General features: G+C 46.8%; 1 protein-coding gene across 1 annotated transcript in view; it reads left to right on the forward strand.

The window, feature by feature from the left end:
* Positions 1-22,689, forward strand: part of DGKQ (diacylglycerol kinase theta) — a 1,501,752-nt gene that overhangs the window by 236,179 nt on the left and 1,242,884 nt on the right. The window lies entirely within an intron of this gene.

Raw genomic sequence — 22,689 nt, forward strand, 5'->3', positions numbered from 1 at the left:
TCGATTCGCTAGGTTGGACGTATCTGTTCGCTCTCTTACAGCGTTCGAACTTTGGCCCGACTCTTGTCATATATTAATCTCCTATATACTGACCTTTCGGCCTCTGTCCGAATAGCTGGTGCAGTATTTGCTCCTATCCTCATATACCGCGGTACCCGTCAGGGCTGCCCCCTCTCCCCGTATTTATTTGCTCTAGCCATGGAACCATTGGCCGCATGGGTTCGTATCGATGCCCAGGTTAAGGGCTTTTAAGGCCCGGGGTGGTTTGGGGGGGGGGGGTGCGGGGGGCGGGGCGGGGGTTTTCCTCGGATCAGATTGCTCTCTATGCTGACAACGTCCTGTTTTTTCTTACGGACCCGCATCGGACAGGACCGCTTATTCTCCGCATAATGCAGATTTCGTTCAGCAAACAGGCTTGTATATGAACACTAAGAAATCTATACTGTGGCGGCCGATATACGTGGGGGCCCGGATATGTGTGCCTGGGCGGCGAAGTTGACAATGGCTACCATCGGTTTTAAGTACCTTGGGGCATGCATCTCGGACACCCGATCGATTTCATGGGAAAAGAACATAGCCCCTATCTGGACACGCACACAGGCCTAGATGGAGTCGTGGTTGATGCTCCTCTCTATACTGGGCAGATCAGCCATTTTAAAAATAATATCCCTTCCTCGTCTCCTATACCAACTACAGAATCACCCCTTTCAGTTAGCGCCCTTCTGGTTCCGACAGCTGACCTCTAGACTATGTCGCTTTTTGTGGCACAATCAAGCTGCTAGGGTGTCCCTTAAGACGTGCTTCCAATCAACCTATTGTGGTGGTATCGCGACACCCGATATCCAATCATACCATGCAGCCTCCCACCTTTTAGTCTTAAGCGACTGGTGGTATGGTATTAGCAATGATTCGGCATATCTGATTGAGAAATGGCTGATGGGGGACATGTTATCACACCGATTGCTATACACACAGAGAGTGCAACGCAAGCTACCGCCTGCTACTTGAGTTGTTTTTGGTCTGTGGACCGACTCGCTGCGTCGGATGGGATGGCTGCGGTGATTCACGGGGGAGACCCCCCTGGCAGAGTGGCCTTATGCCGCAGGTTACTGCGCTGGTAGGTTTTAAACAATGGGACGCTATAGGTATATCTACCCTGGGAGATGTTATGCATGGTACCACGTTGAAATCGTTTCAAGATCTTAGACAAGAATATGATATGCCACATACTCAATTTTACAAATATTTATAGCTGAGACATGCCTTAACCCCATATACTGCTCACCTGGACTCCCTTCCCGAATTCAACCCTGTTGAGTCTAAAGTGTTTATGGGGGACTTGGGGGATCATAAAACCGCAAAGATCTACCCAACGCTAATGACAAATCTCACCACGACACTTGACCCCCTGCGTGAGGATTGGCAGACAGACTTTGGTTCCCTGGACAGTGACGACGGGATAGAAGCCTTGGAGTACCCGAGATACGCAGCGATAGCATCTCGTCTTAGGCTTATTCAATTTGAGTATTTACACCGCACTTATTTCACTAGATACCAGCTTTGTAGAGCGGGACTAATCGACTCCCCAGATGCCTAGGATGTGATGGCGCTGGGGGTACACTATGGCATACTGTTCGCAGCTGTGATTCACCGGGTCGGTACTGGAGGGCGGTTCTTCCATGTTTATCTGAGGTGCTGGGCTGAGTTATACCTCATTCGCCGAGGTTGGCTCTCCTGCATATTACAGACGGAATTGGGGGCAACATCTATAAAAGGCATTTATCGTTCTTAGGTCTTACTCTGGCCAAGAGGGATATTGCAAAGTGGTGGAAGGATCCGTCTTTACCCAAATTGGGTGCCTGGAGAGCAGGTCTCGACTGGTGTATGGGACCGGAACACCCATCTTTAAAGCACAAAGGTGCCCTCCGAAACACTTTAAAATATGGAAATGATGGGCGGACTATAGGGGCCTTGTATTGGAACCACCTTCGCCACACCCAGCCGAAATCGAAAATAGATAGAGACACAACAAATGGCAGTAACGATGTACAGTTAGATATGGTGCGGGTGGAAGGGCTGGAGGGGCTTGACCGCGATATTGTTTTGCAGTATACAACAAAGGGTTTTGAAATGTTTAGGGCTGTCGTTTACGGGACCGCATGGTTCCATTTTTTGTTTTACAGTAAGTATGTAATAGTCACCTACTCAATATTCAATATATGGGTACTTATATACTATACTGATTGTGTAATGTCTACAATTACTATATTTGCTGAGTTAATAAAAAGAGTTTTGAAAAAAATAATAATTTTATCTATACACGGAAAGAACACTGTGCCTTGATGAGTGTCACCAACTGAGTTTGAAGTATAGTCTATAAAGTGCCAAACTCACCCCCGAAGGCTGCGAGTTTGGTCTGTAATCTGCTGTAGGCAGATTAGCAGACCGGCGGAATTAGTTGCAGAAGTTTCCTGAAAAGGGAGAGATCCCTTCACTTTCAAAGGTGAGGGGATAGTTGATTCCAGAACAGGGGGGCCAGGTAGAAAAAGGCTTTACCCCCTTTGCGGATTCCCTGAAATGGGGAGTAATAAGGAGGGATTTCTCCCTAGAGCGTAAGGACCTGCTCGGCTGGTAGGTGATACGTTTTTCAGTTAAATAACTGGGTCCTTTGCCATTTAAAGCTTTGTGTAGTATGCAGCAGATCTTTAACTTGATTTTCTGTTGTATGGGGAGCCAGTGTAATAGTCGCTGAAGGGGGAGAGAAGTTGTTCTGGCAGGCACGCTCTGGACCAGAGAGCTGCTGTGTTCTGAACCACCTGAAGTTTATTCAATAAAGACTCATTTGCTGCAGTCAAAAGTGCATTACAATAGTCCAGACAACTAATAACCAGTGCTTGAACAAGAGTTTTTCCCACTGACAATGGGAGGAGAGGAAATACTCTACGCCAGAGACTCATCAGTGGTTGCCTTTACCTGATCTTTTGTAGGGAGAGACTGATCCAAACAAACATCCAGATTTTTAACCACTGTTCTAGAGATAGGAGTTGTACCTAAGTCTAGAGGCCACCATTCTGCAGACCAGCATTAAGCTGAAGAAAGTTTTCCGTCACCCATGAGGAGATTGCTTACATCCCTTCTGAGAAGCGGGATTTGGTTGACGTAATGCTATTGTTAAATGATAGGAGAAGTAGGGTATCATCTTCGTATGAGATGGGGGTAAAACCAAATTCTCTGATAATCTTAGCAAGGGGGGCTACATATACATTAAACGGTGTAGGGCTTAGATGGAAACCCTATGGTACTCCCTTGGTGAGCTCTGTGGTACGAGAGCGGAAAGGTCCAAAGTTAATGGTCTGCATGCCTTGGGTTAAAAAGCTAGAGAACCATTGTAGAGCTCGCCCACAAATCCCTATCTCCTACAATCTGTGAAGCAATGTGCGATGTGACACTGTGTCAAAGTCTGCGGATAGATCCAACAGCACCAGCAGCACAGCCTGGTTGTTATCAAGAGAATATCTGATGTAGCGTGTTACCACTATCAATGCTGTACATAGGTCTAAAACCGGACTGTGAAGGGTCCAGGCAGCCAATAGACTCTATATTTTCTGTGGGTTTTTTGTTGACATAGCCTTCTAATAGTGTGATCATCAGAGGAAGAAGGGAGGTGGGTCGATAGGTGGCAGATCAGATGCCGGGAGATTTGCCTTCTTATGGATGGGGATTACCTGTGCCGCCTTCCACTCTAGAGGAAATTGGCCTTCACTCAATGATAGATTTAATATCGTACAGATGGATGGGGCCAGCTGAGTGGATAGCAGCGGGGAAATCTTGGCTTGCACAATATCAAGAGGTGACCCAGATTTGGCCGATTTCAGCATTCCTTCCACGGTGTCCACCTGAAAGGGGGTGAAGCTCTCTAAAAGATGGGCATTATACCTAGTCAATGGAGTGCGAATGGGTAATTCTCAAGTATGAGCTTGATAACAGGATCAAGCTTGAAATGAGGTTAAACCTTGAGCGGGTGAACCTGACGTGAAGATTAACCTTCACCTTCTCTCTAATTCAAAACAGCTAAATCAGACTGCCAGAAGTAGTCTTCAACTTCTGATTCTCAGTTAGATTTTCTGCTAAGGACTGGCCACATTCATAGAACCAGTCTTTTATATTCTTACTTTTTCAAGGCTGCAGAGTTTGATTTGAGATGTGTTGTTTTATAACTCCATACTATATTTATTTCAAGTTTGTTTTGGCAAGGTGAGCAGATACTCATCCTGAAAACAAGATATCATCCCTCCATACCTTTCCCGTCCTCTCCTTCTCCTAGCTTTAGCAAGTTCTATAAATTCCATTATTGCCTCTAGGACACTCTGTATGATCCATTGGGTATTCTATAATACTGTCCCGAAGCTGGTGTTTTCTTTGTAAGGGTACCTCATCCCAGACAGACCTCTTGGATCTGGCTCTTTGTTGCTTATTATAATTAACCTTATGTTATTGCTCGGAATGTTTAAATGCAAGGTCTTTTAGGTTTTTCGAAATCTCTGTGGAAAATCCTGCCCCTGAAGCTGTGTAAGATCGCTCAACATTCAGTGCTCGAAAACATTGCAAAACCCACCTCTTCTGTTAGGCTGGTTTCATCTCCTCTTGATGTTTCTGCATCAGTTATAGCACGAAGATACCTTTGGGTGGTAAAGTACTTCTCTAAATATGAATCGTAATATTAATATAGCCAGGGCCGGACTGGGAACAGAAACCGGCCCTGGCAAACTGCTCAACTGCCCCCCTGGGGTGAGGGCCCCGGCCCTCCCTGGGGTGAGGGGGAGTGCAGCCGAGCACATGGTCAGCGACTAGCTGCCGCCTCCCCCCCAATCCGGCACCCAACACCCAGGAACGTGGACACGAGACGTGTTTTACTTTTTGGAAGGCGGGCGCTAGTCGCCCGGCCGTATTTATTAAAGTATGAAATTAAAAAAGGTTTTAATTGCATAATCAACAATGAATACAAAAATCAGCAGGACATTCAGTTATACAATTGTTATCAACAAGTTTGAGAGCCTGACCTTAACAAAACTCTAATACATGTTGTTCCTAGCTTAAACTAAACATCCTACACTTGATTTTTGTACATTTCTGGCCATATGGCAGGGTCACTACCGGTGTCAGGTCCTACAAGCTGCGCCTCCCCCCTAGAAGTGCGCATGCGCAGTGTTACCCCGGGAGTTGCCCGGTCTACGCCCTAAACTCCATTTACCCACTAAAGGAGGGCCCTTACTCTGCGCCGGTGGCGTCATGAGTCCACGCGCGCGGGGTGGCTACCAGCCTAAGGAAAGCGTGAACTACTCCTACCCGCGCTCCTTTGCATATTACCTTGCCCCTGGAGTACTGGGAGTGGCCCGCAGGCCCCTCCCCCCGGGCGGGAACCTCCATAGGATGATGCCCGCCCCCTCAGACCTCAAATATGTGCTCACCGATAATGACCTTACCGCATGCCCCATACCTAATAAATACGACGACCTATGGAAAAATTCTAAAGGACAGCTACACTGGCTAATAAATAACAGTATCAACGTATAACTAAAAGGGAAAAAGGCCTAACGACACATGGCATTAAATTACAACTCGGTTCACTCATGTTTCTCAAAATAACAATATCAACGTATAGCTACAAAGGGAAAAAAGGCCTAAAGACACATAGCTTCAGATACAGTTCACTTCACATCTTTTTGCTACAAAGGGGAAAAAATTCCTAAACAACAGATCACAAAATACACCAACAGCCCACTCTCTCCCGTGGTCCGTACCTTCGAAACTTATCATTAAACCGGACATAACACTGCTTAAAACTTTGTACCAAGGGATGGTGGGTGGGAAAACAAAGAAGCCCCGAACGCGGGGCACAACGTTCAGCGAGGGAGCGTCCAGGGACAAGGGGTCTCCTGGGCGCTCCCTACCTCTTATTCCCGAGGGGCCGGATGGCCCCTCCTATCGCCCGCCCCCCCTGACCCGGAACCACTACATTGAATCCGGGTCAGGAGGGCCGCCGGCCAATCGGCGGTGGGCCGCACCCCCAGGGCACGCCCCCACCGTCGAATGACCACGAGGGAAAAGGGGGGGCGACGGTCGCCGCGCCGCCATGCGTGCGGGGGGGCCGAGGGCCCCCCCTTTTCACATGGTCAGCGACTAGCTGCCGCCTCCCCCCCAATCCGGCACCCAACACCCAGGAACGTGGACACGAGACGTGTTTTACTTTTTGGAAGGCGGGCGCTAGTCGCCCGGCCGTATTTATTAAAGTATGAAATTAAAAAAGGTTTTAATTGCATAATCAACAATGAATACAAAAATCAGCAGGACATTCAGTTATACAATTGTTATCAACAAGTTTGAGAGCCTGACCTTAACAAAACTCTAATACATGTTGTTCCTAGCTTAAACTAAACATCCTACACTTGATTTTTGTACATTTCTGGCCATATGGCAGGGTCACTACCGGTGTCAGGTCCTACAAGCTGCGCCTCCCCCCTAGAAGTGCGCATGCGCAGTGTTACCCCGGGAGTTGCCCGGTCTACGCCCTAAACTCCATTTACCCACTAAAGGAGGGCCCTTACTCTCCGCCGGTGGCGTCATGAGTCCACGCGCGCGGGGTGGCTACCAGCCTAAGGAAAGCGTGAACTACTCCTACCCGCGCTCCTTTGCATATTACCTTGCCCCTGGAGTACTGGGAGTGGCCCGCAGGCCCCTCCCCCCGGGCGGGAACCTCCATAGGATGATGCCCGCCCCCTCAGACCTCAAATATGTGCTCACCGATAATGACCTTACCGCCACAGGCCAGCATTGTTAACCGACGATCTGGCCTCCCCCTCTAGCCCCTGCCTAAGGACACCCTCCTCCTCTCAAAGCCCTCTAGCCAAGCCCAGATATTGTCAGACCATAGGACATTACCCTCCTCTGTCAAATGAACCCCGTCCTTCAAATAATACTTGTGACCCCAGATGCACCCATGAGGTATTGACTGTAACAAGGGGGTTCGAAACAACCTATCCAACCGTGTGTTGATCCTCTTTACCGAGTGATTCAACGCCCTGACCGAATGACCCCCCCGCCACTGAAGTCGAGGTATGAGTTGTGACCATACTAGTGTGCACCCGGGGCAGGTCCTAGCTATCCAACCCGCCGTTGAGATAATCTCCTCAATCAAGATGCGCCTGCCCAGTGTTGCCAAATCATTCTCCCCAAGGTGAAGTATCACCACTGAAGGTGGAGACTGCTGGCGTGCTAACAGCCCTTGGAAGAATCCCCTAAACTCGTGAAGACATAACCCCCCTCTGCCAAAGAATGTGATGTCCAACCCTAGTTGTGCCGCCCTTTTCCTCTTGTCACCTGACAGGAAGACACATTCTGCTCGCTTCACATATGAATGACCAACAATCCAGACATTGTTCTTCATTGTTTCCTGTTCGCCGCTCCGTGCCGATGAATATTGGCGGTGCCCGACGACAAATTCCTCCCCTGCGTAACAGGTCTGAGAAACTGTAAGAGAGCGGAAAGAGACCAGGCGTGAGTGACAAGTAATCATAGCATGTCAATCCGAACATAACGTTTATAGCATTCTGAAGACCATCTCCCAATTGTCTTCACTCTTTCCACCGGGAGGCCCCCCGCCACCGCCTCAGTTGCTGCCCCAATCCTGAAGGAATGAGAGCCAAAATCTCTAGGGTCAAGACCTGCTTTCCTAACCCCCATTTCGAACACTCTCCTGAATTGATACCTGGTCAAGGGGCTCCCGTCGGCGTGACAGAGCAATGCCCTGCCCGCTGAACCTACCAATAGTCCGAGGAGTGATTCTACGTGCCTCACCGGGCAGCACGGGTTGGCGGGGGCCCGTTGCAGAACTATGGTGTGACCCCTAGCTTCTTGGTCGGTTTTTGATTTCTGGATAGTCACCCACATGGTGTCACCCCTTATCGTCACCCCAGCCTTTTGCAGGCCGCCTAGTAGGTCTGACTTGGAACCTGTCACAAGTTCGCTAATTCTCAGCGCCCCATAGAATGCCAGGGAGAATGCCGCCTTAAAAAGAAGCACCTCCCACTCCGAGTTACAAACAGTCTCCAGCGTGCCCAGTAAGGCTGTTAGCCGGGCCAACCCAATGGGCTTCCTCTTATCCTTCTGGTGTCCCTGAATACGGCGCCATCCCCTTAAAGCCTTACGTATCATAAAGGTATTAGTGGGATCCCGGAAGCCCCTAGCTTGAGCGAAGAATGATACTGCTGCCCTATGTCTGGTCGCCGCTGCCACCGAGCGCCCCTCCTTGTGCATCCATTCTAAATAGGCTGCAAACCCATCCTCCTTCGCCCAAAGCACTTCCCACTGTGGCCCCAAGAAAGAACAATAAGACAGAAACGCCCCTTCGTAAGCCGTCTTGGTCCTGGGGGCTAGGCTAGCGACCACGAGGTCCTGTAATCTGGGGCACCAATCTGCCAAAGTACTGCTGGGAAGTGTGCTGGCGAGGGGTCTGCTGTGGGAAGATGTTCCCTGAAAACCTGCATTTTGAAGCGAGAAAGGGAGTCAGCCGCATTGTTTAAAACACCAGGGACATGTTTGGCTCTAAAATTAGCATTCAGTTTAAGGCACCGCAGAACAATTTCTTTGATCAGACGAAGTATGAAAGGACACCGCGCCCCCTGCTGGTTGATACATTCCACCACTGTCATGTTATCTGACCAAAACACCACTGATTGGTTACATAGGTGTTCGGGCCATACCATCAGTGCCACCCATATTGGGAAGAGTTCAAGGAAGCCAATGTTGCTGATCAGACCCCATGTCTCCCATTCTTCTGGCCATTGTTGAGCGACCCACCTGTTCCCTAGGATGGCGCCAAAGCCCACACTACCGGCCGCATCAGTCCATAGTCCCAACTCCGCCGATGTTGTGAGCGGGCCGGGCCAGACCACCCTACCGTTAAAATCCTCCAGGAATGCCATCCAAATAAGCATATCCTGGCGAATTTCAGACGATAGGCGCGTGCGGTGGTGCTTTTCCCTCAGCCCCCTCATTGCGTGGGCGATGGAGCGAGAGAAGGGGCGAGCCATTGGGATGATTCTCAGTGCGAAATTCAATTGCCCTACCACCTCCTGTAATTGCTGCAAAGTGACCTTCTCCTTCCGGAGGCATAACTGTAGCGATGTCTTGAATTTGCACACCTTGTCCTTAGGTAATCTAAAACATCTCTCCATTGAGTCAATCTCGATGCCAAGGAATTCTAAGCAGGTGGTCGGGCCCACCGTCTTCCCGGGCGCAAGCGGGACCCCAAAAGCCCGCATGAGCACGCAAAATTCCTGCAATGCCAGTGCGCACTCCTGAGATCCCGCTGTACCAAGGAAGAGGAAATCATCTAAGTAATGCATGACCCCTTGATGGCCCGTCACCTGTCTCATGGCCCATTCAAGAAAGGAACTAAACATCTCAAAGTAGGCGCAAGAAATAGAACAACCCATAGGCATGCATTTGTCCATGTAGAACCTATCCCCAAAGGTGAAACCTAAAAGATGTTGGTCCGCCGGGTGGACTGGGAGGAGGCGGAAGGCTGATTCTATGTCTGATTTCGCCATCAGCGCCCCGGGTCCCGTGGCCTGCAATAAGTTAACAGCCTGATCAAAAGAGGCGTACTTAACACTACAGATACCCTCGTCAATGGCATCATTCAGTGACGTCCCCCTCGGTGCTGACAGGTTATGAATCAATCTGAATTGCCCCTTCTCTTTCTTGGGGACAACTCCCAGTGGGGAACACACAAAATTGGGTACTGGCACTTCAGAAAAAGGGCCAGCTATCCTGCCTAATGAAAGCTCCTTGTCAATTTTGGCGGCCACAACAGCCGGATTGTGTTTGACTGATAATTGATTTCTACAGTGCGCACTGCCTGTGTATCCCCCGGCCGGGATCCTAAAACCCTTAGAAAAACCTTCTTGAAGTAGGGTGGCCGATGTGTGGTCTGGGTATCTGTTCAACCATGGAATCATTGCCGCCACATCCACTGGTGTGGGGGGGCCTGACCTGTTTGAATTATACTGGCCTTCCCCTACCCCTCTGACCTGTGTTACCTTGCTTGGACCTACAGGTAGTTTCTGGATGGGAGGGGTGCCCACAGGAGGAACATGCATGTCTAAACTTACACGCGGCCCTTGTGCAGGTGCGCCTATTAAAATCCCAGCACACCCCTTTTTTCTCTGGCCCACCTGCCCTAAACTTCCCAGGTACCTCACTCGTTTGGGGGGGCCGAAAGGGCTGCTGCGGTCTAGTGAACATCTTGCCCGCACCGAACTGAGGGGGAGGTGCAGTATCGGAGAACTGTTTGTGCCACGCCATGGAATCTACCGTGTCCCATGGCAATGATCTGTTGAATTCCAATGCCTTCCTGAAATTGACATCATAACCCTTCCATGCTTCCCCAGAATACTGTTGACTCCACCCCACAATCCTGCTCGAGTAGCATGCCAATGCTGCCTGTAAATCTGGAGGACGCTCCGCTTTCACTGCAGTGAATACAGCCCATGCTTGCATCCAGTTGTTGAGATTTTCCTCAACCCTAAATCTAGTACACTGCGCCCTCCATTCACTTGGGAGCATCCACTCCTTCAGTGCTTTTGCCTGCTCCATTTCCCTATTATCTAACAACAAAGAATAAATGTAAACATATTTATCCGCCCAAATCATCTCTTTCACAGCTAATGACACATGCTGAGCCAGATTCTCGCTCCTGGAAGGTACAACACCGTCCCCCAAGAGTGGCAATGCCACTTCCTTACCAAGTGTGGGCACCGGGGGCGGCTGCCCATTCAATCCGTCCAGCTGGGGAACACTTGGACCTGCAAGGGGAGAAGATACTGGCAAGACAACACTGTTGGCGACCGCCGCCAATCTGATTTTTTCCACAAACTTCGCCGCTTCTGCTGCATGGTCTGCAGAATTCGGAAAAGCTCCCCCTTTTTGGAGCCATGGCATCAAGGCCGTTATCTGGGATACCAATTCAGGGGGCGTTGACTCGCAATTACCCACAGGGACAACAGGTACCACAGGGGTTATGCCCTGTGGTACTGACACAGCTGGCAGGGCGGGTGCCGGGTGTGGCACACCTGTACCCGGGATTATGGGCACCGGTGGGGAAGCAGGCCCAGCGTCTACTGGTTGACCTACCGGCACCGGCACCACGGGGGCAAGGGGTGTAGGCATAGGTATATGCGGGGGTGGCACAACCGCCGCCGGCACGGAAGGTGCCGGCTCTACTGGCCCTGGGGTGGGGGTGTCCTCCCTGGGTCTCTTGGACTTAGACTTCGTAGGTGAGGTGATAAAATCCCCCCTTGGCACTGGTGCAACCCTCTTGCGAATAGGCCTACCCGATGGACCTGGGGCGTCACCATGCTTCTCATTAAAACGTGCTTCCAGCTCATTTACTTTCCCTAGCTGCTGCTTCATGTCTTTCATGTCACGCATCATGGCCCGCATCATAGCCTCCATGTTGGACCCCTTCTTTCCACCCCGTGGACCTGGCATGATGCTACCCCCGACAACAGCAGCCTACTCTCTCAATATCACAACAGGCCAACTGTGTGTACCTTTCAGATGGAGGGTGACCAGGGGGCTTTCAGCACCATGCAACGGCGACCGCAACACTAGCGGCTTGTCCGCTTATGTAAGGGGTGAGTAAACCTAATGTAGACCCACCCGGCGGCCACCAGGAGCGATGAATGCCAGCCCCCCGTACCCCTCTTACCGACCAGTCAATCCTGCGTAGTCACGGCGGTATCGGACTGCAATCACGCCCCAAACCACGTCGCACGATGACTGTCCGTACTTCTTCTCTGCGGTTGAATTGCGCCAATAATGTCAGGTCAAACGAGTGAATCTGCGCAGAATAACGTCGTTAGGTGCCTGAAATGGATAAAAATATTAACACCGTGCGATAACACAGGAACCGGCTTACGCCACCCTAGTGTAGATAATAACACAACACTCTCTCCTTAGGCCAGCGAAAAAAGGGGGGCGCCTAAAATACCTAATGAATTAAATTCTTACCCACAATTGCCCCCCTTTGTCATGTAATGAACAACAGGCATAAACGCAGTTATAAAAGCCAATTCACTGTTTTTGAACAATTAAATTACTGAAACCGCCTCAGTTTACACCAACCCTGAAAAGTTAAAAGAGGTTTTAATTGCATAAATTGTCAATAAATTGTGCAATAACACCCACTCATGCCGAGAACATTTATCCTATAATAAGCAGCACTTTCATAAAACGTGGAATCCACAATTTACCCAAAATTGCCAACTTTCATTGAGGTCTCCCCTCCAGTTCCTGCCCTGGTCGACCCTGCTTCGCTTCCCCCTGTGTCAATTGCACCAAACTCACATGCAATAGTAATCGCGGGAAAACACAAGCGCAAAAAACCAGGCAGGAATCCTTCCCCTGCCGCTATAAAGGCGGGAAATATAATGTCCTCGCAGTGCCCCCACACAAAAGGATTTTTACCGCCCAAATCGTCAGTGCGTGCTCACAGACGGTCCCTCTCTTTAAACCCGCACGTTCACGGATCCCCGATCCGGCGCCCCCTCCCGTAAAATACCTCTTTCTCTTGAGCAGCCTGACCGATCGCAGGAAAAACCCCCTGCTCCTCAAACCGCACAATCGCCGCTCGTGTCCCGTTCTCCTCAGCGCGAGGGGAGATGAATTCGATCGCGCTGCTGCAACCAGTGACGCGACAGCCCCTCGTCGAACGTGGAATCTGCCACAAACAAAAGCGGAAAGGTTAGGGCACCACACACCGCCGTGGGGCAGGATCGTCACGCTCAGCACAATGTTCTGGAACCTGTAAAATAAAATAAAAGAAAGTTAAAAACAAAGAAGCCCCGAACGCGGGGCACAACGTTCAGCGAGGGAGCGTCCAGGGACAAGGGGGTCTCCTGGGCGCTCCCTACCTCTTATTCCCGAGGGGCCGGATGGCCCCTCCTATCGCCCGCCCCCCCTGACCCGGAACCACTACATTGAATCCGGGTCAGGAGGGCCGCCGGCCAATCGGCGGTGGGCCGCACCCCCAGGGCACGCCCCCACCGTCGAATGACCACGAGGGAAAAGGGGGGGCGACGGTCGCCGCGCCGCCATGCGTGCGGGGGGGCCGAGGGCCCCCCCTTTTCAGTTTGCGAGGGCCGGGTTTCGGCCGATTTTGTTACCGGGGGCCGATATTGCTGACCCCCAGTAACTAAAAGGCCCCCAGGGGCCCAAAACCGGCCCCCATCCTAGCGGCCTACCGGGGAAATGCCCGGTGCCCGCTATGGCCAGTCCAGCCCTGAATATAGCCACATTACAGCACTCCTTCTTTCACATAAATATGTTGGTGTTTAAAACGGTGGTGTTTGATTGGGTGCCTCTACACAGTTTAAATACTTCCTTAGCTGTTTATGAGTTCAAAGTAGACTAGTCTTTCAGTATTAGTTCTTTCTTTGGCCCCAGATTATACATGTGTGGCCTCGAGTGATCCTTGCAGGAACAATGTTTTCTCCTTATTATAATTTTTTTTTTTTTAAAGAATCTGTTCCAAATGATGCTCGTTTTCTAGCCCTGGAGGCCCAGGCTCTTTGTCTCTGTCATCAATCAGCTAGCTACCTCTTCCCAAGGATCTTGGTAATTAGCCCGCATTGTATCACGTTAATAATTCATTATATTAATGTTGCAGACACAAAAATAGCCTCTTTCTGGGGAGATGTGGGTAGAGAGTACGAGTTTTTAGCCTGACTTGTAATCGTATATTCCTGATCTTGGTAAAATAAGGATAGTTTTGGGACAGTGAAAACATATCCGTTTCTTGCACATTTTGGCTAACAGCAGGGTGGCACTTCAGTTGCAAATGAGGATTTTAATTTGGTTGGCTTGTTTGCAAGGCTCTTTGTATATTTTCAGCAGTATTGCTAGATGTTTAACTTTTTGCAAATCTTTTGAAGCTTAAACAAATAGAGAAACGTAGTCAGCTGAAATAATTCACATTTCCTTGGACCAGTCTTAACACTTAGACCCGAAATAGATGGTATGCACTTTGTTCGATTCATGAAACCATTTACCGTGTATACATCTTTACTGCATAGTGTTTTCAAACTGTTACTTTCTTAAAAAACGAAAATATTTGGAGCAAACTTAAATACAGCGATATCAAACATACACTCAGCACTGTTTCAAAAATTGTTATCATTCATAGGTTTACTATTAATTACTGAACCCTCTGCCGCATGGAACAAAAACGTAAGGCATCACGTTGAGACAATAAAATTGAAACGTTCCACATTTAAAGCGAAGTGAATTCGCTGTAACTGGAAATAACACGCCTTGACAAAGCCAATAGGTCTCGCCTATGGGACCTAATGGCTTTGCCAATGGTTAGCCAGGCTGTACCGCTTCCTTGATGCATGGGCGAAAGTGTTAAAAAAAAAAAAACAGGTTTTGAGATGGCAGCCTACATCATCATTTTGTAGAGGTACACACCATGCATGCGTGTGCCTATAAAATGACACAGGCACTTAAAAAATTATAATAATAAGTATGCGGGTAGAGCAGAAGCAACGCAGAATACTTAAGCAACATGGGGAGGACACCGAAGCAAGATGAAACGCATAAAATGGCGGCAGGCCAGTGTTACGCAGAAGCAATACAAGATGGTGGGGGGTCAGCAGCCATTAGTGGGTTGGAGTAATTAAACACAGAGGGCACAGGTGGGGGAAGCAACAACAAGGAGAGAGAAGGAGAGCACGGGCGGGGGAAGCAAACTGGAGGGCATGGCAAGGAATGAGGAGGAGCCCATGGACGAGCACAATAGTGAGGGGGAAGGGAGAAGCAAACGGCGCCCGAGAGCATCACGAACTGCAGGGGTAGAGCAGCACATTAGGGAGACAGCTTGAAAACATATGCACTCTCGGGACTCGGGACTAGTGTTTGAAAAGCAAGCAGTGGAAACAGAGATGCCAGCAAGCAAAAAGAAGGTGCAATGCTTCATGGGAGGGACAAACACAAGATTGGCATGTTGGGAAATGAATAAGAAGTAGGCAGATGAGAATGACAGGAAAGCCAACTACTGGTAAGCAGTGGGCGGATTCCACGCCCCTGTATGTTTTTGGTAAGCTACAATATGTGTCGCAACGGAACTCATCTACGTTGTCTAGTAGGCTCCATCCACTCCTCCTTGCACCATTTCCCAAGGATATCACCAAGGTAAGTATTTTCTGTCGTCAAACTATGTTGTTAATTCAGCAAGTAAGTTTCTTTATATAGGTTATTTGTAGATTATTTTAGTTTTTCACTTCCATCTTGTTTAGATAAACTTATGGCACCAAGTTCTCTCCCATGCAAGATAAGTAAGGGCCGATTGTGTGATGAACAGTATGACTCTTCCCATTCAAACATACTGTGCCCAGGGTGCTAAGGTCTATAAATCTGCAGAGCAGGAAGAGGTGTGGCGCCGTGGCTAGGGCGACTGACTCCGGAATCTGGGGATGACGGTTCGATCCCTGGCACCGGCGGCAGGTTAGCCCAGCACCATGTGACTCTGGGCTTGCATAATCTTCCCGACGGCCCCCAGCGCCTAGAGACCCTTACGGGTGTTTGTGCGCTTTACAAATGTGGATTTATTATTATTATTATATCTGTTCAATAAATAATTGCATAAATATGTGACCCATGAAGCAATTAGAATGTTGGTCTCTTCGCAAGAGTTGTATAGGAATAGGGCATTGCATCTTACATATAGTCCACAGCATCGTTTATTTATCATCTCACACAATAGTTTAGAATTACTACAACATGCTAATCTAATATCTTGGCACCCCTTGTAAAAATGGCGACTGAAAATGTATGACTCTTTAGTGCTCAGCGTGAGGGTACATTGAATGAAGCTTTATGGGTCTCTGTGGAGGGTAAATAATTAAGTATACATTGTCTTGGATGATACCAGTGCTATAAATATGCTTGAAATAAATCTACCAGTGAGACATTGCCCTGAAGCTGCTACTACGCATGCAAATGCGCTCTTAACCTTGTGTCAGTAGAGATCACCAATCAGTGGCAAAGGCAATAGGTCTGGGTTGAATGTGCTTACTCATGCAGCATTAGCACACAATAGTTTGACACTGGGAAGAGAGCCAGCAGGGGAGGACACAGAGGCCCACATACATTTCCTAAAGTTTTATTTTTAGGGTTACTAAATTCTGTGGCTTTAACAAATGTGGGTGAATTGAGAAGAAAGGGAGAAAGTGCTGTACAAAAAGTAGCTATCCATGGGAAGAAAACATCCACCACTGGAAGGAATCTAATTTAGAAGTACTTTGAAATTGGGAACGTAATGAATTCAATGCACTGTTACATAAACAAGCATTTCCAAAGCTACTAGGTCTCTCCTATGAGATATATTGGCTTTCCAACGTTTTAGCCATGCTGTATCGAATCACAGCTGCTGTTCAGCATGGCTTAAAAAAAGGTGTGATGATACGGCCGCCATGTCATTTTTAGGTGCACGCATGACTTCAATATGCATGCGTATGCCTACAAAAGGACACAATGTTTTTTACTTTTTATTTGCCAATCCAAGATGGAGCTGTAAATTAAAAAAAACTAGTGTAAAAGCCCTTTTTTAAAATGGATTTCGAAAACACTTAAAAAAAAAACAGATGAGTGGATTGCAGGAACGGGTCGAGGAGGTGAAAGAGAGTGAAACAACATGGCAGGAGAAGCAACATATGGGGATGGGAGGAGAAGCAATATGGTAGAGAGAACGCTGGGCAGAGGGAGAACCACACAGGTGAAAGAAATCAACGTGTATATACCACGGGGCTAGGGGCACTAGAACAAAGGAGAGAGCAACACAACAGCTTGTGGGGGAGAAAAACAGATGGGCAAGGGAGAGAGCAACATGGGAGGTGGAATTGCACATGGGGGAGAAAGCTGGAAAACACAGCAACTCTCATGGAGATGTTAAAGATAAAGAAAAAAGTAGTTCCCTTAAAGCAAACACGGGAAGCGTAGAAGCCCAGGAGTCAAAGAAATGGTAAAGAGGCTGTGCTCCATGGGAGTGACGTACAGAAGATTGACCAGCTGAAACAAGGAAAGCCATTGAATAGAAAGCAGGTAAACAAGTGACAGTAAAGTCAAGCAATGGTAAACAATGGATTGGCTGCAAGTCCTGGTTTATTCTTGATAAGCTCGCAACATGTCTTTTGCAACTAGACAGCTAGCATTGTCTTATAGGCTAGGTCTAAAAATAATGCTTTGCAGAGAGATGGTTCTATGGTATTGTACCTGAACCCAGTTGGGCATTATCTTTGGAGTACACTGAAGAGAAGATCTTTAGAATTACATCTGCAAAGCAAATTTCTGCACAAGAAAGTACTGTATGTGAAGCTATTTATGAGGTTAGAGAGTTTGTTTTCTCATATTGGAAGGCCTGAAGAATTGTCGATGGTTATTAGAAAAAGGAGGCGTATTATTATTCAATAAACATTAGGCTAGTTAAACAGCTGCTATTAGTTTCTTAACTTCCAACAGAAAGTCTGATGGAAAGATTGCTTTGTTTTATTTAGACAAAAAAGTGACAACGAGCTTCCCATGCCATTTGCATATAGATGTTTTATACTTTTTGTATCACATTCCTCTTTCATTTATGAGTGTCATTGAGGATGAGCTCCTATTGGTGCATCTGCAGGTGATTTTCTGGATTGGCAGGGCACCAGGAATGGCTGTATTATCTATCTTTTGGCAGATCGGCTCTTAGCTAGGACATAGTTTAATACACTTCACAAAAAGGTGTAGACCCCTGTCTATAGAATGGCTGGGACCTCTCTTACTCCTACGATAACTCGAGTAACTGAGCAAATTAGAGACCAACATTCCTGTTGCCTTTTTGTCAAGGACCTTTGCTATGAGACGGAAACAAATATTTGAAAAAGTAATTAATGATTGCGTTGCCATCTGGAAAACCATTGATGTTATGGAGTTCAATAAAGTGTTCATGAGGCTTAAGATAATATTTGAATATTCATTATATTCTTATTCACCTTCTAACTGAGATCTGCGTTTCAGTCCATCAGTTCAGTGGCAGACTGCAGTCTGCAGTGGGGAAGGGCAGACCCATCCTTTGCAAGGCATTAAGTGAACTTTGATTAAACAAGAGCAGATATTTATTGTGTGCATTGCTTGGGCCATTTCCCCTTTCCATGTGCTGAGGTCTTGATTTTGAGTATTGTTGAAGGTGATTTTGCTTATGTATTGAACTTTATTTGGTGGGTTGTTAAGGCTCTTTTGTCATGATAAGGGGTCCACCCCAGAGGAGCCGGAGTTGGATTTCTAATCCCCTTGTGCAAGAACTTTAATGCATCAATAAGAATTAGAACTTCAGTTGGATTGCGAACCATACACAACTCGTTAGGCAATACTGTGCAGATGGTGTTTTCTGGTCATGAGTTCAGGACACAGTGGAACTCCAAACCATCTTTCATAAAGGAATAACACACTAAAAATGTCACTGAGACATTTTTAAAGTGTTTGTTTCTAAACCCAAGTCTAGTGCATATTATATGAATAGTAAACATACAGAACGAAAAAATAAATGCAGCACTGCATGACTTGGTCAGCGAAACCAATATGAAAATTCCTAACATAGTATTTTCTTAGTATCCTAACACCATCTCTCTACTTCTGAGCGCTATGCTAAAACTTAACAGAAGCAGAACGTAGCAAACCTATACATCAGGTTTCTTAGGATGGATTGCACAGCATACCTTCTCTCTGTAAAAAATCTGTTTCGCTATCGTGCCATCACAACCCTTGTTTAGAAATGAGAATCAGTGACAGGCTGAAGGCTTCTCTGCATCACTCCCAGGCGAGCCGCCGGCTGGGGCTGGTGGTCGCAGGATACTGGTAGGACCTCTGGTTGATAATTCTGCCACAAAGCCCCTCCCAGTAATAGTCATACACCTGGGTATTTACGGTATCTGATCATTGATTTGATCTCACGTTTCTCCATAAGTTTGGAGAGACTTAAGTCCCAACAAGACAAATAAGTTTGCCGATAAATGTGTCAATTTGATTTACATGCAGATAATTCACTCCGATAACTAAAACATTAGAAACGTGTTCTCTTTCATAGTAAGCCTAAAAATGTTATGGCAGGGCCCATAATATAAACAATGGAAATATATCTTCCTAGATAGGAGGCAGACATAATGCAAACGCTCCTGCACTTGTCTAAAACTTCACAATGTCTACTAGAAAGAGATGAGAGAGTCTGCAGGCATTTATTAATCGCAGCGCTCACAACACTCTTGCAGCATTATTACGTTTTTTCCGCTTGTACAATATTCAGAACCTTTTATTTTGTCAGTTTTCTGCCTCTTTATTCAATGTGTTAATCACAATTTAAACTATGTAATAACTGGTTATATCATTCATACATTGCCTACAGTTATTATATCAACACATGGTTTCTTCTTATATGTTTTTAGTATATTTGTTTTGTAAACTAAAAGCGAAATATGAATGTCATTTTATAACTTTTTTCTTGACACTAATTAAAAATCAGAATTTAAGGTTCTGATCAAACAATATTAACCTACTTCGAAGTTCTTCTGCTGCAACAAACAGAGTGATGGAAGGGCTAAGGCTGATTTGCATACACGGACCGGCTGGCCTTTGAGGCAATCTGGCAGTGTCTTGTCTGACAGGCCAGTGTGTGGACCAGACACCTGTGCATCACGTCTTCACATTTAAAACTGCACTGATTCACGCATTTGATGATCTTTGCACTTGGAAAACTCCCAATTGAGTCTAGGGATCCCGAGTTTGCATGGAGCATTGAGTCACATTTTAGGTTTTCAGCTGGACTGGGGACAAATCCCTTGAAGGAAATGATGGCTGTTAAAACTATGGGGAAACGGCCAGTACAACGCGGCCGTTTCCACGAGTAACCATAACCACGCATGCATTACAACGCATGCGTGGTTCCACAGAAAGCCTTTACCACGCATACCTTTACTACGAGATACGTAGTAAAGGCATGTGTGCAAAAGGAAACCAAAAAACGGGGGGGGTTTGGGGGGTCTCCCCCAACCACAAAAAAAACCCTGTAGGTTAAATAAAGGGCGGTTGGGGGGGGTCTCCCCCCCAAAAAAAGAAACTCACCTGATTCAGCAAGATGAACAATTGTGGAGGCAATGGGCGTAGTTAGAGGAAAAGGAAAGACATTTCCGTTTCCTCTAAACGACGTGAAACGTCACCTCGGAAGGGCTTGGAGTGGAGAGGACGTGGAGAGGTAAGGAGGAATAAGGGGGTGGTTTCAAAGGGGAAAAATATAAGGGTTAATTTACAGTGATAGGAGATATCCTTTAACATAAAATGTCAATAACATGCATAGTTTCACAACGAAAAACGTTGTAAAAATATGCGTGTTAAAGGCATTTTCGTGGTAAAGGAGATGCGTGGGAAAGGAATTCCGTTGTAACGCATGCGTGGTAAAGGCATGCGTTGCAACGGAATTCGTTGTAACATCATACAACCAAAACTATGGGCGCTCCATCAACCTATGGGGCAGGTCTCTAGGGTATGGCCCACACTTAGCTATTCAACCAACAGACAACGTGGAAGCTTCTTGCAGTTTTCCATTGTTAGCGCAACCTTTTTATGTCATGCTGAGTTGGGCTTTGATTAAATCACAGAGTATATTAGATTGCAGTCTCTACGTTTATGGTTTTTACTTTAGACCAAGCACAAAACCAGCTCTCATCAGCTGGTTTTATCCAATTATCTTAAAATGGACGACCCATCTGAAATTCCATGGACACTTACTTTACACCTAGCCTGGGTATGTTGGAACTATATACTAGTTTAGAAGGCATGACAACACACTTCAGGGCTCAATTCAAGGTGCGCTTTTGTGATTTCTGTTTTGAGACTGTCTAAAGACATGGTCAAGGTACATTTGCCCTGCTAACACAGTTTGAGATGGTACCCTAGCTTGGCTGGGTCACTAATTCTCAGCCTTGGTACTCCCTTAAACACTTTCGAATTAATGATTTACATTATTTTGTTGCCATCCAGTACTTTGTTACAGTAGAAGTAAATTGCCCCCTTTGTACACACTTAGCACAAGCATTAATCAATAGTTAACACACTACATATGCAACTGTCACCTGCTAAGCACTACAAAGATATGAATACACACTTTTGTGGTCATCTGCTGACAATCCTCAACCCTAGTCATGACCTACACTGACTAAGCCAGCCCACTAACATCATGTAGACCAGGGCCATCGTACAGGTCCTGTGATGTGAGATTCTATGAAACGCAGAACATCATTGTGACCTTCTGAAGGGTACGCTAATTGTGCATGACTGTACAGACACTGATACAGACAGGCCCCTTGACTTGATACATATGGTCCATACAGGCTGGTATCATAGTATAGACTACATCCTAAAACCTAGGGCACAATGAAAGGGCTGGCATGTGTGTCTCTTAAAGCTTCCTCTCTAAGTATGTGTGTACATGTCGATTACTTATTGGGATATCATACTACATCTGATTGAGTTTGTGTGTTATGTACTGCCGTTACAGGACACACCTTTTGCCGTATGTGTCACTGTTACTGGGATGAAATTCAACATATCATTGCATGTCTTGTGTGATTGGTTGAATGTAAAAAAGCTGGTGATTCCTATATCAAAATCACTTCAGAAGCAACCAACTATCCGCACTGTTAATGTAGCACATGTGAAATAGGCCTCCATGATGCAAGCATTACTTTTGGAAAAGTGACAACAGACCTGTGGGAGGAAGTGGCCCGTCAGTAGTAAATGTCACACATTGACAATGTGGGTCAATGGAAAGAAGTATCGGGTCTGAGGGTTACCTCAGTAACCATTCCAAATGTAGTCCATGTAAAAGCCATTTTGGTTAATATTGGTTCTAAAAACTCATTTTTGGAAAATCCAAGGATCGGCAAGTCTACAGGTAAATTATTCTGCGCATCAGTTGTATTGCTGCAGTAATTCAGCCCGTAGCCTGGGCCAAGACTTGCCCTCTTCAGTCTGAGCATGCTGATCCCACATGAACATCACATTTCCACCACTTCAGTACATAAAAGTACATTGTGGGGCCATCCAATATGTGACCTCAAGGTGTGTGGCACTGAGAAGGGGTCTGTGAGCTATAGTTATCTCCCAGACAACATAGCTAACATCATTCTCAACTGCTTCTTATAGTATACATGCTCATGCTGTAAAGCCTATATGTTTCTTATCGCATTTACCATGATCTAATTAGCAAATATATCATAGATACCATGAAATGTATATGCATAGGTATGTGTGTGCAACACATGTAGAATATAGGGCTTATCACACATCACAGTGGTGATGTTAAGTACACAAAGTACGGTGCTCCACAATCCATTAAGTAATTGTCCTGTGTAGGAACCGCAAAATGTTACAGCAGTAATTTTAATGAATTCACTCTGGGAAACAGGGGCACATTGTAGCCTGTGGGGATGAAGGGGATGGATTTGAACTGAGTAAAATATGAATGTGAAATGGTTACCTGTTCCTAGGGTGAGCCATATAGCTGGCCAACAAGGACTTCTTAAACAAGTTTCTCCAGCTCCTCTG

This window comes from Lissotriton helveticus, chromosome 2_1 (genome assembly GCF_964261635.1).
Source record: "Lissotriton helveticus chromosome 2_1, aLisHel1.1, whole genome shotgun sequence".
NCBI lineage: Eukaryota > Metazoa > Chordata > Amphibia > Caudata > Salamandridae > Lissotriton > Lissotriton helveticus.